Genomic DNA, 9,689 nt, shown 5'->3' with positions numbered 1-9,689 from the left:
GAAGTTATGAATATATGTATGTATGTGTGTATATATATATTATAAATAAAATTATATATACAGATAATACATATATGTATATATAAGTATGTGTGTGTCTACTATTCCAATTATAAGAAACAAAAAAGAAGGATGGGGAAATTAGATGAAAGAAAGCAATAAAGGGCCGGTAGCGCTTTTTGCTTTTCATTCTCATGAAACGCTTATTGTTACCAATGCTTTTGTCAGTGGAACAAGCAAGGAATATAGGTATGGAATATGAATAAAGTGGGTGGATCCTTAGAAAATGAATAATAGATAGGAATTGAACTCATGATACTAATTATTGATTATGTGTTCACATTCATATACCATTCCAAGATAACTTGTTTTGAAGCCAAATATAACAGATAAAATCATGTATCCAAACAAAATGATACCAGCGATCTTTTTTTTCCCCCTAAAATCTAGCCAAAAATTTTCGGTAACCCGTCATTTCGAGCATTTCACAATAAATATTAAGTAATAAGTATAATATTTAAAAACTAAAAATTGACAAATAAGTAAAATATTTAAAATAAAAAATTAAATAATTTGTAAGATTTGATTAGACTTGATGAGTACTCGAGCATAATATTTTCAAGCTCGAGCTTGATTTGCTACTCAAGTAGGACCGTGCTCAACTCGATTCACTTGTACATGTACTTTCCCTCACCCTTATAATTTAATACCTATCTCTTCCACAACTAATGTGGGATAAACATAACAACTAATATGTTTTAAGCCCAAATAGAAATGGGAAAAAAATAAAATCACAAAATTGAGCCTGAACAAATTTCTACATCAAATGTAAATAAGAAAGCCTAAGTTGTAACTCTGATGATAAATCTTATGCAACATAAACAAAAATTAAGTTGAAGTTTTCAATAAAACATTGGCAGCAAGTCTATAAATCTAAAAATGTAAAGATCAAACAACTATTTTTAGTTGTGATGGAGATTTGTATTGATATTTAGGAAATTTCTTTTGTTATATCTCTTATGATTAATTTTGAAATGAAACAGGAGAATCTGACTTTTTTACACAAAAATTAATTGCTCAATTATCAAGTGGGCAACAAATTCGATAATAAACCTCAAACATTTAAAGTTTGAGTAGACATAGACAATCTAATTACTAAGATGACTAGTTTAATATTTTTTTATTACAAATGATTATTAGTTTTAGGATCTGTCTAACGGGTAGCCAAAGTTATAATTCTGATATTAAATTTTTGAAAAGATAAGATTAATTAGGGAAATTGTATAAATATAAGGGAGGGTTGTGAGGACCCGAAAATTTTGCTTATTTTATTTATTTTACTGGCTAAAATAAGTATTTACTCACCCGATTTCTCTGAGTATTATTTTCTAAGCTTTTTAGGTTTAATTAAACGTATCCATAGTTTAGTTATATTTTTAAAGCAATTCGTTTCGAAATTTAATTTCTGTAAGCTCGTTAAGTGAAAATAGTAAATACGCGATTGGAGTAAATAATCGATTCAAGAAATTACATATAACGAATAAGTGGTTAAATTTCCTAGTTTTGTTACATTAAATTCATATTTCGAAGGTAAATTATTTCATTGATTTAACAATTAAATTTCTTTGAATTCCGATAGCTAATCTTAAGCGTTAATAATGATTAAGTTAATAAGTTTTGATATAAAAGGATCAACGAATATTAAGAATGTTAAATTTATATATTAAGGTCAAACTTGATTTTTATAGTTTAAATAATTAGGTAATAATGTTAGGAATTACTAGGAACCTTAATATTAAATTGTAATCGATAAATTTCGATAATCGAAACCCTCGCGAGATTAGTACACTATTAGGAGTTTCAATCACGCTTGGGGATAATTTTTGGAGCTAAGTTAGAATGGAGAATTTAAGTAGAGGTTAGGAAGCAGAGTGAAAAGATTAAAATGCCCTTACAACCCCAACGTTTCCATGCAAAACCAAACAATCCCTCTGATAGCATTTCAATCACCACCCCAATCGACCAATCACATTTTCACCAATTCTATACGCAACCATTTCATACACTCCAAAACCGTAAACCATTCTTTCTTCCTTCTCCAAAACCGCGGCACCATATTTCTACCTCATTTCTATATCGCAAACCACTACCGCAACTCCATTTCACCTCCTCTGCAACAATTCACCTCAGACCACACTCCACCTTCACCTCGTTAACATCGACTGAGATAGAGAGGGAGAGACTGAGCCGCACTCTGCAATCCGAGAGGAAAGAAAAGGAAGCTGCGAGCTGAAATTTTTTCTGTTTCTGTCAGTGAGCAAGAGAAAAGAAAGGGAGATGTGTGAGCTGCAATTCCTGTTCTGTCCGAGAGAGTGAAGTGAGAAAGGGAGAGAGAGCCGAGCCTTCTACTTCATCACCTCCTGACCGCATGCTAGAAATAAAAGTGAGAGACCTGCTGCTTTCCCTCATCTCATCCGCCAGCCTGTATAAGAGTAGGAGAGGAAACGGGCTGCACTTCGAACCATCCGAGAGAAGGAAAAATTGACAGCACCTTGTCCCGTGTATAAGCTGCAACCTGAGGTAATTTCTGAGTTAGAAGGAGTTGATTAGTGGTAGATGCAGTGAATTATGGTCATGCATGAAGTGTTTGTGTCTCGGATGATGAAACCAAAGCATGAGAAAATCTGATTAGGAAGAAATTGGAATTTGCCGTGGGACTGATTTGGAAAATGCAGATTTAATTCTGTCTCTTTGTAGTAGTTTGAGCTGATAGATGCGTTTAACTAATTAAGAACAAGGTATTTAAGCTCTGCATGCAGCCCCTTGGTTCGGTTATGCTAGAAAAATAAGAATGAAAAACAATCTGGCCGCATGCAAGCTCATCCGAAGGTAGCAAACAGAATTTCTGGTTTTCTTGGATGATTATGGCTGTTGTTTGAATCTGGTTTTGAACTGGAAATCTTAATTAACTAGTTAAGTGTTTGCATGACAAATTTGAGTACTTAATATCATGTATTAGCCGAGTAAAAAGTTGGTTTTATGACCAATTAGCTGCTGGAAATTCTGTTTAGCCGATGACAGATTTATTATGGTGGAATTATTTGCCAAAATCACATGTTATTTGTTTCATTTCGTATCGGAAAATTTTGATGGTGGGCTCTATGAACTCCCACCCTTGGATTTATGATGGATATAATGCTAGTTTGGTGTTTAAATAGGTAGTTTAATGATACCTAGCTAGTCTCGACTTCAAGGGATGTGTAGTTCAAAAATGTTCAGATTTGCCCTGTTTTAATCGCACCCTTTTTGCAAAATTTTGAGGGTTTCATGACTTACATATCATGTTTATATGTTGAATATACGGTGTACAAAGTTTCATTTAAAAATATTGAGGTTTGGTTGGTCAAAGGGATCAATTTCGTGAAGCTAGTAAATCTGGAAAACTGTTTTCGTAATGCTCTGACCCGCTTTCGTATTTCGGCCATAACTCTGTGCTCCGATGTCGAAATCGAGTGCCGTCAGTGGCATTTGAAACGAGACATCCCAAGCTTTCCAACGGTATAAAATGTATGTTCTGGTTCCATGTGTGTGAGCCGAACCAACCATTTAAAGATGACTGATCTGTTTCTCTGTTTTACAAGAACAAAATGCTGAGGCTGCAACTTGTGACTCGAATTCGAGCTAGTTGTGTGCCGAATTTCAAAATGATTTCTTCTGTGAAATTATAGCTCTATGAATGTGTTTTCCAACGCCTTAAACTATGCCAAATTCTGAGTTAATTTGAGTGATCTGTGATCAAAATATGAAACCTGCTCTGCCCTTGAAAACCCTGATTTTTAGACAGATTTGATGCAAGGTTTGGCAAAGACTTGCTAACTGAATATTTTGATGCTAAACACTTACCAAATATACCATGAACGTTCTTTAAGTTTTGCCTAAACAAATGAACCAGGTTTGGAGGAATCTTTCTTTGACCAAATGTCTGAAATGGAAAAACAAAAGGTTCAAGGCAGTTTTGTCTTAGTATTTGCGAAATTTTAGGTGTTTGATTGACCACCTTTCCGAAGTTATTTTTCCATGAAATTTGGTAGAGGAACAACCCTTATATGGTAGTATTATACTGCTAATTATGGTGTTATTCTGAGGCCGTTTCATGGGTCAAATAAATTACCAAAGTTCATGACTCGAGTTTGAAAAACCCATGTTTCACAAGGGAATTTTAGTAACTTTGAGCTACCGTATCTTGGTGCTCAAAACCCCGTTTCTCGTTCCGTTTGTTTTGTTATACTCTTGGATTACAAAACTAATAGATTTAAAAATTTCAAAAGCTAGTTCCAAACAAGTGAATTTTGCCGAAATTCCAAAGTTGGCCAAAAACCAACTTAAATCTGCCTTATGAACCAAAACAGTAACTTTGAGCCCATTTTTGACTATCTTCCATTTAGAATCATGGAAAAGTGTATTCTAGGGACTTTTAGTACTTTCAAAGAGGTTTCCAATAGTACCAAGTTTTCCAATTTTGGGCTTGTAGAGAGTAAGATATGATTTTTCAAAGATTACTTGTTAAATCTGGAATTTTCTAACTTAAAGGAAACTAAGGAGTTTCGAACTCTTCATTTCTTTCAATATCATTTGATTGTTTTACATTTGAATCCAAAGATGGAAATCAGATTTGTCTTGTGTTTTAAAACCCCACTTTTGAACCTCGAGTTACACGAATTCTAGGCTCGTCTCCGCGTTAATTTCTTTGATTGCACTAGCGTACAATCTTCATCGAAAACTAGAGAATTCGTAGCGATATTGAGTGGTACTTGAATTATTGTTTGCTCAGGCAATCGAGGAGATCTCCAAGAGGAACTCGGAGCGGACGCCTAAAACGATTGTTTGAGACCTATTGCGCTTGTTTGACTAGGTGAGTGTTCCATATAGGAATACATAATGGAATAAGTCCAGGACATGCCCATTTCATGATTTCTAAGTATTAAGTACTATGTGTTAAATATTTACCATACCTATGCTTGAAAATGCTCGAATAACATGACTTGGTATGCTATGGTTGCATACGTCGTTGGAGTGAATCTCCTCGACTTTCACATGGTAAAAATGGGATAACGGCCAATGATGACCTATTAATATGGCAAATGCCTGCCAAATAACCGTCATTACTCAACCGTCAACCGTTAACCGTTAACTGTGAACCGTTTACCAACCCACATGACTACCTGATTACCTGACTATTTGCTGACATGATTTCTAATCTATATGATTATTCAATATCCGTGAATTACATGCTCCCATGAAATCAACTTGTATTGCTTACGTGCTTACGTGCTAAGTATCCACTTGATTATTTGATTATCATGAATCACATGTTATATGAAGTTGTCCATCATTGTTAGGCGAGTGTGTACTTTACCTCACTTGACCTATTCAAATGATGAATTTTACTTTTTGTCGAATTACTTGGTTACCTGTGCATGTTGTAAGCTATAAGCTGAACTTGGGCCCTGCCTCGGTTACTGACCTACTCGAGTCAGGACTGGGCTCGGTCGGGTAGGTTGGAACCCTGGACAACCGTTTCGGTATACTCGAGTACTACCACTGGAGGGATAAGGTGATGGCCAGTCAATCGAAGGAGTTACCGATCGGAGTTATAAGGACGGGAAGTGGACCGAGTACTGTATCCTTTTGTGCTTGCTTTGCTATTACTAATGTTATTGCTCTCCTAGTTGACTTTTCTCGGGTAAGACTCCTCATGAGCATTAATCTCTGAGATGAAGCAATCCTTGTAATGTTCTTCTAGTCAGACGAGCCACTATTTGTTTGACTAAAAATTCATGAAAATATATTTATATGGTCATTCATTCCAAAAATACGTTAGTGATTTTAGATAATTTATGAGTTGTACTCATAGTAAAGTTACCAGCAAAAGTACTACTACTACATGTGTTTTCAAAGTAGCAATTACCCGAGTAATGATTATCACCTCATGATAACCTGCCATTGTGTAACCTCGCACCATGCATATGACATGCACAACTTTCTTGATTTGTTTGAACTGTTAGAGTGTCTTGGAACCTCACTGGGCTGTGTAGCTCATTCCACGTTGTGATTTTCTTTTACAGGATTTGAGACCAAAGGTGCTCGGAAGTAGTACTAGATTGTTTACTTTCATGAATGTAATTCGAGTTAAACATTGTAGTTTTGCCTTAGGTTGCCACTTGAAACTGGAAAAGTGTAAACCCTGGATTTGTATGTGGCTTGTATGAATTTGTTACTTGGCTTGTAAGGATGTATTTGAATTGATGTTTTGTTTCTTGGGTTGTATTCGGGAAGGTATTTTAAGAATCGACGTTGGCTATCTTAAGGCACTGTTATCTCTGAAGTTAATGTGATTCTAGAAACCGGCTTATTTGGAGGGAAACGATATTGTAATAGATTAGGTTATACTTCGGAAGGATTTTTGCTAGCTTGCTTGCGTGAGTCCTGGCGAGAGTTAGGCAGACGGCCCGCCAACTCTCTGGTTCGCCTTAGGGGAAAGTGGGGTCGTCACAAGGGTAATAATTGTTATTATGTGTATATACATGGTTGATTGGATGGAATTTAAGTGTGTTAATGAATGCCCATTGGACACTTATTAGAAAGACCATTATTTTTATTGGCCAATTTTTGCAATTACTAATTTGGAAATCACTTATGCAATTAACAAATCTAATCCCTACGGTACCTTGGACATTGCTCGGCTTATTTGATGTTAAAGAAGGTACATAGACAATTCAGTATTACAGGAAAGATTTTTGTGTAGAAGCTTTGCCTTTGTGGAGTGGAAGTTTATCTTATTGGCTTTTTACTGTATTCTGGTTTAGTGTAATTAACCCTTTACGCTTTAGGCAAACTTTTTGGGTTTTTTTCAAGTAAAGACGAGTAAGATTTAAGATGTAAGGAGAGAATAAGGGCATTTAAAGTTTTCATACATAGACAGTATAAGCACTACTAGATTTAGATACCTAGCATATATATAAAAATTTGATTTTCAAATTCAAATTGAGATAATATAGGATGCATCCAAATTGGTGATATATACACTAACAATGCAAGAAAGATTAATTCTTACTTTATTTATGTACACCTTCGACACAATCAATGTAAGATTTCAGCATGAGCTTGGGTTGTAATGAATGTCAAGGTTAATCTCGCCATAAATTGTTGATAGAGCGATTATTGGGCACCTTTTGCGCTATTATTTTGTCCTAATTTTGGCTACTCACGGTGCTAAGTATTGAGATTTTGCTCATATTTTATAATTTGTGTAAATTGTAGGTGATTGGTGTTAAAAGTAATCTCTCGAGGCAAATTTCCAGAAAACCCTTTATTTCATGGCGTGCCCACGCCAAAAACTGAAGAGACACACCTAAAAGACGGACCCTGCAGGATTGATAGAAAAAAGTGGAAAATTAGGAAATCAAAAGGGGCTCGTGGGCCGTGAAAGTGCAGAGGATTAAAACTCTTCTCCTAGAGGAAGTAAAGCTCTGATGCTTTCTTTCTTTTCGGTGGCTACTTTGGGGTGAATTGGCTATAAAGCCAGATTCACGTGGGATAAGGAGATTGGCTTGGAGCTTTCTTACGTTTTTTGTTGGGATAGCAATCAGCGGCGAATAAAAAGGGCTAGATTCACATGGGATTGATAGATTAGCTTTTAGTTTCTTTTCCCTGTAGACGATTTGGCTCTCTGCTTTGGTTTTGTACAGCTTTCATCAGACCTTTACTTTTACATTTTCTTGATCCAGTACGAACACGAAACCCAGAGATAAGCAAGACTTTTCGTCTATCTCCTAGTTCTTTCTTCTTTCCCAACTTGTTGGTAATTAATTGAATGATTTCAATTAAATCATGCGAGATTGATATGATGAGAAGCGGCTAGATTTCTCCTCTACCCAAAGGTCGATGTGAAGGCGCGGTCCATAACCTCTGTAAGATTTAATTAAATTTTCACTATTTCTTCCAATTGGTTATTATTCGTGCGTTTCCTGGATTAATTGTTCACGATTATTTTATTAATTGAGTATCAATGGCTGGATATTTAATTTAATTTAATAGTCTACTGTCACGTTAACTAAATTGAATCCTTAATTGTTCGTTTAGTTGATAACTAGTGGCAACCACCATAATTGGCTTTATGTTGGGGAAACGTAAGATTTAGTTTAAATAAACCCTCTTAGCGTGTTTATTGGTTAGGGTTGGGTTTTTCTAATTTTAATGCAATTGGATAATTAAATTCCTACGGTCGTACCTAGGGTTGTTTTCTGATTAGAGAAGCAATCAACGGTCGTACCTTGGCTGCCGAAAAAATAAGGAAAAACTGACTGTCAGAGGTTGTTGATAGCTATAACCAACCTAGTGACAAATGAATGAAATATCTTTACATCGATGATTATTTAATTGGACTGTGCCTGAAAAGTTGATCCTTTAAGTAGAATTTTATTAATTGCTATTTTTAGTAAATTGTATTTGGTGAGTTAGCTTTTGAATTTTGTCTATTTTATTTTATTTTTCATTCCATTAAATTCCCCCCAATTTTGTTCTATTGACTTGGAAAGAAACAACTTCCCATCCATTCCATGTGGAATCGATCCTACTTGTCATTGTATGCAAATTTAATACTTTTATAGACAATTCTGGTATATCGGATCAAGTAAACTCTTCGGGAATAGGGTGAATCAAGTAATCCATTGCGCACCTACACCTAGGGTCCCTGCTCCAGTACTTGGATTTGTTCTATAATTAATTGTGGTGGTAATTAGAACTTTTTAGTAATTATTATTGCACAGGCTCGACATCTGTCAATTATCTCAAGCAATTCGGCCTAATAATTCAAGTTGCGACCTCTTAAATCCGTTCAAGTTGCTCTTTTCAATTTCATTGCCCAAATGATGTAACATAAACAATCAATTTGTATTAATGCCCCTTTTGTGATAGGATTAAACAAAATGCATTGTTCAAGTTATTCTTAACCGACGTTCAGTCATCGCAATTTTTTTTACACATCGATTCCCCATGATATTGGATTAATTTTTTCTATACTGTCAATGTTAGATGAATAATAATTATATAAAATTTAAATTTGAAATTTGATTTTTACATAAATACCATAAATCAGTGTACATAAAATTTATTCTTTAAATTATTCCAAGTTTCAAGATCTCGTTGATTATTATCTCCTTCAAAATAAAAGTTAGATTAAAGTAGGGTGTGCATCGAATAAAAAAATTGGTAATTTGGAAGTTTGAATTCGAAATTTTTTGAAATTTTGGTATCAGATAATCCGACCGAATTCAATTTCGAATTCATCAATTTCGAATTCGAATTTATATCGAATTCAATTCGGAATTCGATAAATTACAATTTCACCGAATTCGGAAAAATTTATATATTATTATATAATATAAAATTTATAATATTTTATATAAATTTTATAATTTTATATTTTATAAATTTTATATTACATGTATAAAAAAATATATATATTAAAAATAAATTTGAAATCAAAATCGATATTTGAATTCTGATTTCAAATTGTGAATTTGAAATCGAAAAATCTAATTTGAAAAACTCTATTACTGAATTCGAACCAAATTTGAAATATATGAATTCGAAAAATCCGAACTCAATTCCGATTTTGGATTTATCGA

At 34.3% G+C, this 9,689-nt stretch overlaps 1 long non-coding RNA gene across 1 annotated transcript; it reads left to right on the top strand.

The window, feature by feature from the left end:
- Positions 1-2,087: 2,087 nt before the first annotated feature.
- Positions 2,088-6,620, top strand: LOC113736724 (uncharacterized). The gene is made up of 3 exons (XR_011816737.1): positions 2,088-2,580; positions 4,832-4,912; positions 6,126-6,620. It is a non-coding gene; the product is annotated as an uncharacterized lncRNA (long non-coding RNA).
- Positions 6,621-9,689: the final 3,069 nt, after the last annotated feature.

Source organism: Coffea arabica, chromosome 1c, assembly GCF_036785885.1.
Source record: "Coffea arabica cultivar ET-39 chromosome 1c, Coffea Arabica ET-39 HiFi, whole genome shotgun sequence".
Classification (NCBI taxonomy): Eukaryota; Viridiplantae; Streptophyta; class Magnoliopsida; order Gentianales; family Rubiaceae; genus Coffea; species Coffea arabica.
Note: the sequence above shows the minus strand (reverse complement) of the source record. Positions and strands in the feature narration are given on the sequence as shown.